The sequence below is a fragment of the Apodemus sylvaticus genome, chromosome 1, assembly GCF_947179515.1.
Source record: "Apodemus sylvaticus chromosome 1, mApoSyl1.1, whole genome shotgun sequence".
In the NCBI taxonomy this organism is placed as follows: domain Eukaryota; kingdom Metazoa; phylum Chordata; class Mammalia; order Rodentia; family Muridae; genus Apodemus; species Apodemus sylvaticus.
The window spans coordinates 104,910,575-104,924,215 of record NC_067472.1 but is presented as its reverse complement, the minus strand read 5'-3'; the positions used below and the strand labels follow the sequence as shown (position 1 = coordinate 104,924,215).

General features: G+C 45.9%; 1 protein-coding gene across 2 annotated transcripts in view; it reads right to left on the bottom strand.

The window, feature by feature from the left end:
* P2ry2 (purinergic receptor P2Y2) overlaps window positions 1-12,850 on the bottom strand; it is a 31,344-nt gene extending 18,494 nt beyond the window's left edge. For both annotated transcript variants that reach the window (XM_052157301.1, XM_052157311.1), the window contains exon 1: window positions 12,492-12,850. The gene's annotated coding sequence lies outside the window, so the exon portion shown is untranslated. The remainder of the gene's footprint in view (window positions 1-12,491) is intronic.
* Between the last annotated feature and the right edge of the window lie 791 nt (window positions 12,851-13,641).

Below are 13,641 nucleotides of genomic sequence, written 5' to 3'. Positions count from 1 at the left end.
AGCTCCCCTTCTTTGTGCTCGTTACAGTGCTAAGGCATTGCAGTTTTCACCAGGACCCTGGGAGTTAGGTGTTATTACTCCCACAGCACATCTAGGGAAATGGAGGCTCGTGTAGTGAGTATGCTGTGGGTCCACTAACCTTGGGGCTGGACTCTGCTACCGGGGAAGGCCCTGAAGAGAGTTCTTGGATCATGGCTGGGCCTTGGTGTTGGGGTCTACACTGGCTCCTGCTCTGAAGAGCTGGACTATCTTGCCTTGTCTTCCTAGCTCCAAGACTGCTGTAGATGGTTCTTTCTCCCTCCCTTAGTCTCTCTCTCTCTCTCTCTCTCTCTCTCTCTCTCCCTCCCTCCCTCTCTCCTTCAGGCATGGTGCTCCTCAAGTTTCCCTGACCAGGGCCAGGGCTTGAAAGGCAAATGAATCCTGGAAGCTGGGCTGTTGGCACGCCAGGAGGCAGGCACTCCGGGGAGGCAGCCCTGAGAAGCAGGAAGCCTGATTTTCTGCCTTAGCAAAGGTCCCTTCCACCTCCCCCAAAGCAAGATCAACTATCAAATTTGCAAGACCCTGTACAAAATAAAAATGTGGATTCTTTGTTTAAAAATTGTTAAGAATTTTAAAAGGTGTACAGAAGTATTAAATTAAGTACTAAGCCGGATGTGGTAGCACACACCTTTAATTTCAGCACTCAGGAGGCAGAGACAGGTGGGTCTTTGTGAGTTCAAGGCCAGCCTGGCCTACATAGTTAGTAGCATGGCAAACAGAGCTACATAATAGAGAGGCTTTGTCCCAAAATAGACAAGTTCTAATGGTGCTTGTCTTGCAAATGGGAAGTCAGCCCTGCTCTCAGGCCTTTCTTTCTTTGCCTGTCAAATGGGCTAATAGTAGACATCTAGTCAGACAAGATGAGGAAGAGAGAAGAGACATGAGTAGGAAGTTGAGTAGTTGGCATGAGGATTGACTAGGGCTCATCATGGACATCACTGCTTTAATGTGTACAGGTGCGCGTGGATGGATGTGCACACGTGTATACATGCACATGAAGGCTACCCATCTCTTGAGACAGGGCCTCCCTCTGACCTGGAGCTCACCAATTAGGCTGCACTGTCCAGCCAGTGAGCCTAACAGATCTCCTGTCTCTGCCTCACAAACACTGAGGTTATAAGCATGTGTCACTAGGCCCAGCAATTTCACAGGGAGTCAAGCTCAGGCCCTCACCTGCAAACAAGCACTATGAGCTGAGCTAGCTCCCTGTTACCACACATACACACAACCCCACCTACGGACAGCAGACTTTCGATGGATGTATTCTTGACAAGAATTTGATTTTTTTTAAATTTTTGTTTTGCTTTATATGCATGATTATTTTGACTGCATATATGTCTGTGTACCACATGTGTTCCTGGTGACTGTGGAAGTCAGAGGACAGCATCAGAGGCTCTGGAGCTTGAGTTAGATGGTTGTAAGCTGCCGTGAGGGTCCTCAGGAAGGTTATCATGTCTCTTAATACTGAGCTACTGGATTATTTTTATTTAAAAACAGATTTTATTTTTAGGCGTGCGCACAAACGTGTGTGTGTGTGTGTGTGTGTGTGTGTGTGTATTTGAGTGCAGTGCCCTCAGGGCCCAGGAAAAGTCATCAGATGCCCTAGAACTGGTGTTACAGGTGGTCGTAAGCACCTGATATAGATTCTGGGAACTGATAGATTCTGGGAACCGAGCTCAGGTCCTCTAGAAGGGCAGCAAGCATTCAGAGCCATCTCTCCAGTCCTAACAGCTTTATTCTCCTTTTCAAGCACTCAGCCTGTGTCAGAGAAGTTAGTTCCCGAGTCTCTGTACAACACTATCAGTGACTTAGAATCAGAGCTGCACAGAGACAGTGAGGGAAGCCAAGATGAGAGGCGGAGGGGAGGGAGGCTGAGGGATTGATAAAGAGGAGCAGAGATGGAGGAGGCAGCTCAAGACAAAGATGGTTATTGTGCGGACACAAAGACCTGACCATAGCATCCCCGTGGGGGTGGGCGTGGATGGAGCATTGTGAAGCTATCCATGGGGACCAGGGAGCTGCCGGGAGCTACCTCCTAATCACTCCTTACTTGGGATGGGAGGTGGGGGTGGCATGCTGGAGTCAGAAAAAGTGGTCAATAAGGAGAATTAGATCTGGGCCTGGGCTCTAACGCCCTGTTCCAGGCCTCCAGACCCACAGTCTTCCACTAGGGCAGAATGCCCAAGCCCCTTTCTGGCAGTGTGCCCCATGCTACTCATTGAATGGTCTCCTATTTCATTAAGGGCAGTGCCAGTCTCCAAATGTGGCTTCTGCACTCCCTGTCACCCTGAGGCATACAAAACACAGTCCCTTTAGTGTTCCATTCAGAGCCTTTCATGGCTTTCCTTGAGTGAGCAGGTGTCCCTTGCTCCAGTCCTCAAAACCTTCCAGCACCACTGTCACATGGGACATCCCACTATTGTCCCATGCCTCAGTCCTTTTACACACACAGCCTTTTGCTTCTCCTGTCTTTCTGAGGTGCCCCACCCCTTGACTGTGGGCTGAAATCCTTCACCCCCACGACTGGGCTTACCCTCATCCACTAACACACCAATCAGCTCCTCCACAAATGCTGGATTTGCCCACCCTCTCCAAGTGCTCACCCAGAGCTGACTTGTGGGTTTAGTCATTTGCATCCACAAAGCTCAGCTGGGAGGTGGCCAACATTTGATCTGAGTCTTACAGGGTAGGGGACTGCACCCGTCTGTAGAAAGCAAGAGTATAAGAAACAGTGATTCCAGCTCCAAGCTCTGCCTCACACACTCCCTGAATCGGTTTGGCTCCCAAGTCCCAAGGACAAGGGGACCAGAGCAGCAGAGGCCATTATCAGCAAGAGATCTGAGTGGGGCGGCACACACCTGTAATCCCATCACTCAGGAAGTAGGAAGATGCAAATGTGAGGCTGGTCTGACGACAGAGAAAGACCCCTTAAACGGACAAAACTGGGGTTGGAGAGATGGTTCAGCATCCGCTCTTCTTCCAGAGAATCAAAGTTTGGTTGTCAGCACCTACATCACTCAGCTTACAACCACCTGTAATGCCAGGTCCAGGGCGGTCCAGCACTCCTGGCCTTCAAGAGCATCATGCATGTACATGGTACACAGACAGACCTTCATGCAAGCAAAACACTCATGCACATACATAGGAAAAATAAATTTTAAACAGCAAACAAAATTTACCTGGATTTGTTTACCAGGACTATCAATTTACCAAGGAATGGCTTGTACCTTTGTTACATCTTCCTCTTTACTTTGAAGGAACTTTCATTAGTTTGTTTTAGTTTTATTTCCTGTTCGTTTCCCAAGTTTGCTGAGGTGAATGCTTATCACGCTCTACCTACCTACCTACCTATTTATTTATTTATTTATTTATTTAGTTAGTTAGTTAGACAGGACTCATTCTGTAGTCTTGATCAACATAGAGTGCGTTATGTAGACCAGGCTGGCCTCAAGCTTGCAGCAATCCCGCCGGTGTCCTGAACACTATGGTTGGATGCCCCAGTCACTGTGCCTGCCTCCTGTTTTATCACCATTCTTTTCAAATAATGTTAAATGTTTAAAGCTACCTTTGTCTCTAAATTCAGTTTTGGTGTCCCCCCCCCCTCTCTCTCTCCCTCTCTCTCTCTCTCTCTCTCTCTCTCACACACACACACACACACACACACGTGCACGCACGCACGCACGCACACAGATTATCTTATCATTATTTATTTTTGCGTGTATGTTTATGCTTGCACGTGTGAGGGCACCTGTGAGCATGCGTGTGAAGACCCAGGTTGATGTGGGAAGCCATCCTTTGCAGCTCTCCCATCTTATTCTCTAAGCAGTGTCTCTCAATGAAACCCGGAGCTTGTGGACTGGTTCATCTCGGTAGCTACACTGCTCTGCAAACCCCCTGACTCCAACCTTCCAGAACTGGAAGTATAAGTGGTCTGCCGTGCCCACCTGGCATTTCCACGGGCTCTAGGATCCTCACACCCACGAGGTAAGCCCTTTAACCACTCAGCCATCTCCACTTGCATTTTAGTTTACTCTTTAACTTTAATAAACATAGCGGCAGGTGCCTGTGAGTCCAGCGCGTGACAGTTTAAGGCAGGAGAATGGAACGGTGAAGGCCAGCTTGGATCACAAAATGACAGTCTCTCCAAATTTAAATAACTAATTCGACTCTAAACCAGGAGTGATGGTGCATACCTATAGTCTTGGCACTTAATAGAAGCAGGAGGATCAGGAGTTTAAGGCCAGCCTGGACTACAGAAGGCCCTGTTTCAAAATAAAAACAAACTCTTTTTAGAAGAGTTATTATTTCTCTTAAATGTATTCATTTTTAGACAATCTATAAGACATGTTGGGATTTTTATGGTTATTATTGGTTTGTCTTTTTGAGGCAGGGTCTTTTGTACACCAGTAGAGCCTCAAACTTCCTATGTAGCCAAAGCCGGCCTTCCAATCTGATCCTCTTGTTTTCTGAGTGCAGGGATTGCCAGGTTCATTTGTTTGTCATTGTTTGATTCCTTCTGAAGAACGGTGTCTCAGGGCAAGAGACATGGCTCCAAGCTAGGGAGGACTTCCTTCCAGCAAGCACATTGCGAGGGTTTGTATGTGCTTGGCCAGGGAGTGGCCTGTTTGGAGGTGTGGCCTTGCTTGAATAGGCATGTCACTTTGGGAGTGGACTTTAATACCCTAGTCCTAGCTGCCTGGAAGTCAATATTCTGCTAGGAGCTTTCAGATGAAGATGAAGATGTAGAACTCTCAGCTCTGCCTGCATCATGCCTGCCTGGATGCTGCCATGTTCCTGCCTTGATGATATGGACTGAACCTCTGAACCTGTAAGCCAGCCCCAATTAAATGTTGTCCTTTATAAGAGTTGCCTTGGTCATGGTGTTTGTTCACAGCAGTAAAGCCTTAACTAAGACACACATGGAGGCTCACAACTGCCTATAATTCCAGTTCCAGGGTGTTCAACACCCTCCTGGATTTCCATGGGTTCTATAGGCATGTGATACACATATACAAACTCAAGATGCGCACAAACACACAAACACACACACACACACTAAAGAAATAAATAGTGAATGACAAACAATGCCTCTATTCTAAATTAATCACATCCAAATAAAGGAAAAGTCCAGGTGACTTCAGCTGCATTTGTCAGGTCCTGTAGTTATACAGCTGTGAAAGCAGTAATAAATCATGTCCCCACGTGATGACCTGGCACCATTGGGACCTTCCCAGAGTGAGGATAGATTGAACAGCCAGATGCCAGGACCAGGCCTCACAGTGAATGTCTTATGATTTTACAGCAAAGTCAAAAGAAGACATAAATAGAAACCCACAGCTTTTCCACAACTGAGAATTAAAAATGCATCTATCTAAATGTAAAGCAGAGCATAGAGCCACATGGGTTTTTTGTTTGTTTGTTTTGTTTTGTTTAACATGGTGAGATTCATTTAACAGCTTCTGAATTTTTTTTTTTCTGTAAAACGGCTTGTATTTCCACAGGTACAACAGTGAAGACATAAATTTTTCAATTTGATATGAAATATAAAAGAACAGATTTTACAAATATAATCATAAAATTTCCCTGCTCGTCACACTATACATGGTAAATACAACCAGCCCCCTGACTTCTAGACTATTTAACAGAGAAGCAATCTGTGATCTCATCTTAAAAGGAAGAACATCCGTTTCAGCATGCTTATTTTTGTTTATAAAGTTAAGCAGACCTGGAAAATATATTCGCTTTTCCCTACTGCCCAGTAGGGAGTAGAGAGGGCATATTGTGAGGACATATTACTAAAAAGTAATGACAGAACCCTTCTGTTTTTACTGCTTCAAGAATGCTTAGCTTCCTTTACAAATATTCTGAAGCCATCTCATTGGCCTTGTGTTATAAAGCAAGGACTGGAGCTGTGACCTCTGCTCATCGCCTCAGGAGTTTCAGACCTGCAAAAGGCAGAGCTCTGGGATCCTGAGATTGACAGCTTGGGGAACAGAATCACATCTGGTGAAATCAAGGGCCTGGGGCTTGTCTTTCTGTTTTCCCACCACGAGAGGTAAGACTGCACGAAGTCAGGACGGAGAGTGGCATGACTGTCCCCCTCTTGTGCCACCTCAAGAAAAGAACAGCTCTGGAGAAGCAGAGAGGGAGATCATGCAACAACTGTGAGTACACATAAGTAGAACACGTCTACCCTACACTCTTAAAAAGGTCCAAAAATCAATACTGAGCTCTTACTTGCAGAGGCTGGTAAGCAAAGACAGGGGGCCTTCTGCTTTATGGAGAGGTCTCCACTCTCCAAATGCAGTATATGTAATAATGTAAAACAATTTCCCTTCCAGCACTGGGAAACAAATTCTACTACAATCACATTTATGCCAGTCCTGGCCTACTTCTGCACCTAGATTAGCTCATCTCCTTAATGGAGTCTGTCATGTTTCCAATGACTTTCTCCTTTCTCTACGCCCTAACCCTGAACATCTATAACCAGCTATATCATGTGGCTTCCCTGAGGCACAAAGGTACCAAACCCTATAATTAACTATTGAGGAATGATATAAATATGCTACTTATATTAAGAGGCACACGTTTTAAATCCCAGTTCTTGGGAAGCAGAGTCAGGAGGATCTCTGTGAGTTCCAGGACAGCCAGAGCTATATGGTGAGACTCTCCCATGACACAAATAAACAACAGAACCCTAACAGCTGCAAGCACGTCCCTTTAGCATAGCCTCCTGGAAACCTGCCTTGCCCTGGTCAGCAGGCCAGTGAGCGATCCATACTGGATCTTAGACACTCTCCAGTCAGGACTGGGACTCTGCAAGTTTGAACCCCTTGTCAAGGTTTTGAACCCCTGAAGGATTTTGGATGGACACCTCTGGCCACCCAGCTTTCACGTAGTCCAGGTTTCTTTTGTGAAGCCCATCTCCTGCAGTGATGGCTCCTGACACTATCGATCCCTGATTCATTGTGCTTGGGGAACCTGCACAGAGGCGTTCCCACTCACAAGAGAGTGCACACTTGCACACTGCCCTCTGTCCTGCTGACCGCTTTGCCTTCCCTCTCAAGGTACAGCCTGTCCACGATGTCCCAGATCTTGCAAATCTTTGTTCAAGAACATCTTGAGCCCAATAAAGTCCTAATAGATAATCATGCTGGTGGCTAGAGCAGGCTCAGGGTGCTGGGGGCAGGGTGTGCTTTGATGGAGATATTGTTTAAATGTCGTGTTGTGATGTTCTAGCTTTTCTATAGGTTATATAGGGAAAGATAGTTAAATTAAAGTTTGCATTAGGCAGTGGTGGTGCATTCCTTAAATCCCAGCACTTAGTAGGCAGAGGCAGGTGGATTTCTGAGTTCCAGGCCAGCCTGGTCTACAGAGTGAGTTCCAGGACAACCAGGGCTACACAGAGAAACCCTGTCTCGAAAAACAACAACAACAAAAAAGAAAACCTAAAATAAATAAACAAATAAAAATACAGATGGCTACCTCATTAAAAAAAAAAGTTTTCAAGTTTGCAAAGAAACTTTTATTTCCTGATGGCTTTTTGTTTGTTTTGTTGTTTTGAGACAGGGTCCTCTGTACTGTCCCCCTAGCCTTGGCTGTCCTGGAACTTACCATGTAGACTAGGTTGGCTTTGAACTCTGTCTACCAGATATATCTAGAATTAAAGGCATGCACTACCACACCCAAACCTTAAAGATACTTTTTACCCTAGGGTCAAGCCCCAGCCTCACATGTTCTAGGAATGTGTTTTTACCTCTGAGCCTCGGCTCCAGCCCTTGGAAGGACTAACCCTGCAGTTTGCATATGTTTTAGCTTTAGAATTTATTATTTGTGTGATCTATGGATAGTTCACCCATTTTTGACTTTATTTACTTTTGTGGGGTGTGTGAGTGTGGTGTGTGTATGTCAGAGAGGGGCTAGGAGGTGAGAGGACAGCTCTTTGGAGGACTTGGTTCTTCCCATCCACCACGGCCTGCTTACCTGCCGAATCGTCCTGCCGGAATCTACTTCTTTTTATTTTATTAACAAGTTATGAAACATACACAGAACTTTAGGTAATTATATGTCCATATTTATTTTTACCCTTTGTACCCCGTTGTACTGACAGGGATGTGTCGCCCACTTCTTTTTCCTCTGTATTAACCTTCTCTTCTATTTTCTGTTCATTATTTTGATGCTCTATACTTAATATATAGACATTGTCTGTGTCTGTCTGTATATGTGTGTTTGTGCATATGGGGGGCCTTCATCACATAATATGCCATACAACATTTTTCCTTTATTTTGAATGAGGAGTTGAAGAGAAGGCTCACTGGTTAAGAGCAGCAGTTGCTCTTGCAGAGGACCCAGTGCGATACACGCGTGCAGGTGAAATGCTCGTGCATATGCAATAAAATGAGTAGATCTAATTTAAAAATAGCATTTTAATGAGAGGCCAGAGAGATGATGCAGTGCTTAGTTCTCACAGCTTTTTGTTTGTTTGTTTGGTTGGTTGGTTGTTGGTTCGTTAGATTTGGTTTTTGGTTTTGTTTGTTTGGTTGGTTTTTTAAGATAGGGTTTCTCTGTGTAGACCCAGCTGTCCTAGAACTCACCTTGTAGACCAGCTTGGCCTCCAACTCAGAGATTCAGCTGACCTTGCCTCCTTGGCTCCCCTGGGATTAAAGGCGGCCTTGAACAGGCCTTGCCCTCCCCAAGTTTCGTTCTAAGCACCTACATCTGGCAACTCACAAACACTTCTAACTCCATCTGCTGGGGAACCCGATGCCTCCGGTCTCCATGGGGCCCCTTCACACACTTACACATACCCGTGCATACAGACAAATGCACATGCACGTAATTTAGAATAAATAATAAAAACAAAAGTTTCAAAGAGTAATATTTCCATGGTTCAACTTTTCCTTTTTCTTTCTTTTCTTTTCTATTCTTTCTTTCTTTCTTTCTTTCTTTCTTTCTTTCTTTCTTTCTTTCTTTCTTTCTTTCTTTCTTTCTTTCTTTCTTTCTTTCTTTCTTTCTTTTGTGGGGCAGTGGTGGCACATGCTTTTAATCCCAGCACTTGGGAGGCAGAGGCAGGCAGATTTCTGAGTTCGAGGACAGCCTGGACTACAGAATGAGTTCCAGGACAGCCAAGGCTACACAGAGAAACCCTAACTTAAATTTTTTTTTCACTTTTATATACTTTTATTTTTCTGAAACTCACCACGTAACTGAAAATGACCTTGAATTTATGAGCCACCTGCCTCCACCTCTCAAGCTCTAGAATTACAGGCTTGGGCTGCCATGCCTGGTTTATTCCACACTGGATTCAAACCCAGGGCATTGTGGGTGCAAGGCAAACCTGTCAACTGAGCTACATCCTTACCCCTGACCCCCTAGACCTGACACACTTGTTGGAACAGAGTCTCAGCACGTAGGACAGGCTAGACCCTGCAGCCCTCTTGCCTCTGCCTCCTTAGTGCTGATATTACTGGCATGCACTGCCATGCCTGGCAACACCGTGTCTTTAGGATCTGTCCAAAGAGCACACTGGGGGATATGGGACCATCCCATAGCTACATCATCACGTATTTAGCTGTGCACTGGTAGGTATCTTTTCCTACTACAAACAATGCGATGAGAAACCGCATACATACTTTTTGCTCAGGTGCCGACAAACACAGAGAAACCTCATTGCAGTGATGTTCCTAGATGACAGCGTTTGTGTGCTTTTAGACTTGATGCCTTCTCAGCAGACACAAGAGAGCCACGTCCTCCCTGGCACTTCCTGGCGCTGATCTAGAACTCCTGGGTTGTTTTGAGTCCGAGAAGTGAAATATCAAGTCTCTGGGTAGTTTACATTTGCATTTATCTCATTTTGGTTGTATCTTTTCCTAACAAAAGAAGCTGTTAAGATTTCCATTATTTCCTACAGATACCTTTCTATCTGGTTGTTGGGTCTTTTTATATCTTATGACGATTATCCCATGTCTGTCAACTGAATTGAAAATTCGTCCCCTCTGTTAGTCATTAGTCTTGAGGCCTTCCTCACTCGGGGTTTGTAGAATTCATTTTCCCTGGTGTCTTACTCATTCTTCTATTACTGAGAAGAGACGCCATGACCGAGGTTACCAAGAGAAATCATTTAACTGGGGGCTTGCTTACAGTTTCAGTAGTGCATTATCATCATGGTGGCATGACTGTCTACAGAACAGTAGCTGAGAGCTACATCCTAATCCACAGGCCCACAAAGGGTGACTGGGCCTGACATGGGCCTTTGAAAACCTCAAAGCCCACCCCTGGTGGTATACTTCCTCAGCCTGCTGAGCGCTGGGATTAAAGGTGAGCACCACCACTGCCAGGTTAGCTTTGTCTTCTATAAATGATTTAGAAAGTAGAAGTCAAGTCTGTAATTACATAAGTCCTCAGATTAGCCAAGCACATGTATTGCAATTCCTACTATCAAATTGCCAAGTCGATGCATCTGTGTCCTCTGCTTTTAGAGAGTCTGTTATCACTCTGCTTTCAGATGAGGAACCTGAAACTCAGGTATGTTAAGCCATTTGAAACCTTACGGTCTGCAGATTCGCCTCTGGACAGACAGAAATTCTCGCAGACATATATTAAGGCAGCCAGGGTCACCGGAAGCGGAGGAAATCTCAGGGAGAGGGAAAGGTGAGTTTCTCAAAGTAAAATCCTGAGGCCTTGCATCCCTTGACACCCTGGGAGCTTTGGTAATCTGTCTCCCTGTAACTATTTTTTGCACTGCATTTTGGGGTGAGCCCCAGCATATTTTCACCTGTTTTGGGGACCATTCTCATACCCATTTCTGTGAGCAACCCATTCATATTCTGTTTCCCTCTTGGGAAATCCCAGCAAACAACCACATCAAAGCTCTCCGAACTGTTTGTTTGCAGAATGACAAATGCTCCTCAGGGGTTTATTTCATCTCTTATAAAGTCATTTCCGGGACAGTGAGCTCTTCGTAGGAACCCTCAGAACCATTTTCTTCTTCCTTGTGCTGTGAAATCTTTACCAAGTTCCTTTTGTAACTTTTGTTCACCGCTCTCAATCAGGAAGAAATAAAGCTCACTGTGCCCCACCTCCTGACCCTCTCAATGCTGTGTGGCATTGCTTAATAACGGTTGGTGTCTCCACTCCACCATTAGACAGTGTAGACACAGAAGGGAAGGAGCTAACGGGGTAGATTAGAGGAATTGCCATGATCACTAGCATCGTAATAGCTGTCACTTAAGAAGCATTATGAATGTGACTTAATTCACAATAATAGTATGTATGTACATGGATGTACTCCAAACATGTATGAACTATATTTACATACTTAAATTGAATTCTCATGACAGCCTTGCAAGATAGGTACTATTATAATCCCCGTGTGACAAAGTTGAGGCATAGTGAGGTTGTATAATTTATCCCAGCGCACACAGCTAATGACTGTGCTAATGACTGGCTCAGACAGAACTCTATGGTGTCTGGCTTCAGACTCCAGACTATTCTCCACTCTGACAGGCATGGAAGATCAATCCTACGGGTTAATTTCTGGTTGAATGCCTGTCTCCTTAGCATTGCAGTGGGATTCCTGGGACAGCAGTAAGTATAATAATTAACTAATCTGTCTTATCTGCCACAGGAGTCTTGGCTGTCTTTTCATTAATTCATTGAATCCTCTTTTTTTTTTTTTTTTTGGTTTGGTTTGGTTTTTTCGAGACAGGGTATCTCTGTATAGCCCTGGCTGTCCTGGAACTCACTCTGTAGACCAGGCTGGCCTCGAACTTAGAAATCTGCCTGTCTCTGCCTCCCACCACTGCCCGGCTCATTGAATCCTCTTGATTCCTTCCTTCAGCACATATCGATTGAGTGGTTAAATATGTCCTGTAGAAGGTACTGAGGTATTAAGTACTACTGAGGTACCAAGCTAAATTAGGTCTGGTGCTGATCTTTAAGGAGCCTGAAGTACAAGGACCAGGAAATCGCTCGTGCTCGCTAGAGAAGCAGCATGACTCAGGGAGGCAAGGGCGCTGTGCTATCTACCCATCTACTCAGCAATTTCCCACTCTTTCCTCGCCCTGGGCCCTTCCCTTATCTGCAGTTTATGTAACACCACTGCCAGCTTTTGTGATTTTGCGTGTCTTCCTTTACCTTCCCACTGGGGATCCAGATTGAAGTGATAAATGATACACTTGCCATCCATTGGTGAGAGGCAGGGAGCCAGAGAAAGGAGGGATTCTGCACAGGACAGGTGACGCTTTAGAATGAATCCTCTGGCTAGAGGATGGGATTAAATGGAATGGAAGCGAGGTGGACAGTTGTCCAGTCAGGCGGCTCAGTAGTCTGGGTAGAATGTGGGAGCTGAAGAAAGACTGCCCCAAGCAGGAGGGAAGACAGCTCTGTGGTAAGGGCATGGAATGTAGAGATTTTCTAATTCAGTCAGCAGTGTTGATTGAGCATCACAATACCTGGTGAGGTGCCCCGCGCTGGGAGCTCCTCAGAATCAGGATAGGCCGTCTCCGTCAGTCTGGAGGAGAAGAAGGGCAACTGGAGCCATAGAAGATGTGACAGGAGACGTCCAGGGTCCGAGAGAGGACATGAGGATTGAGGCCAGGCTGATGCTGGCTGACACTGAGATTCCTGCCTCTGCTGCAGGGGCAGGCAGTGGGCCACTGCCTAAGCCTGGGAAAGCAGACCTCTGTAGCCGTGTGCCTGGGCCCCTGATGCCCTGATGCCTGGACAAGGCAGAAGCAGGGGAGCTTCTGTGACGGTGAACACGCAACTGTTAAACCAGTAACAGCCATTCAGCTGTGGCTCCTGTCCAGACCCCAGCTTGGTCTTGAAAGAGGAAGGTAAGGAGAGGTTCAGGAAAAAGTGTGCAGTCTCAAGAGGCCCCATGGTTACTCAAGGCTGACAAATGAGCAGCCAAGGCTTCCTAGTTACCCATGGGCCCTGGGAAGCTCCGCTACTCTCTCGACACCTTCCAAATAATGCTGACTGTCAGGGCTCAGTGTATGTGGATCTTCACAGTGAGACGCTCAGAGACATTCTGGGGCCATCAGTGTGGGCCCCACAGTTTACTTGAATCCTTCTTGTTACTAGAAAGGGGAAAACACACAAGACCAAAACAACCCTGTAAAGTATGTGTGTGTGTGTGTGTGTGTGCTTGTGTTTGTCCCCAGCCCCAGGCCCTTCCCCTGACTCCTGCATTCTGTAATGGGTCTCACTACTTTAGCATCACTCCCCTGGGGCTGGATATGACTAGTTCCACCCAAGGACAGGATTGGCCATTACTCTTCATATATACAGCACCTGACCCAGACTGCCAGAAGTGTTTCAGTTTAGTTCAAAGACAGCTGCATTCTAACTGCAAAAGGCTTGTCTTCCCACTTCCAGAAGTCCCCAGGGAGCCTCTCAAACACTTCACTCCTTCTTGGCAGCAGGTGACAATGCCCAGAGGCACAGCCCCAAGTGGATGTGCCAAGGTTTTCTTTCAAAGCATCTGTCTCTAGGAGTGCAGAGCTACCAGCCTGATGCCCATGACTGCCTCTCCCCAGTCAGTATCTGGTAGGCTCTGACTTGAAGCATCTTTGAATCTGAGGGCGAGAGCCTCTCTGT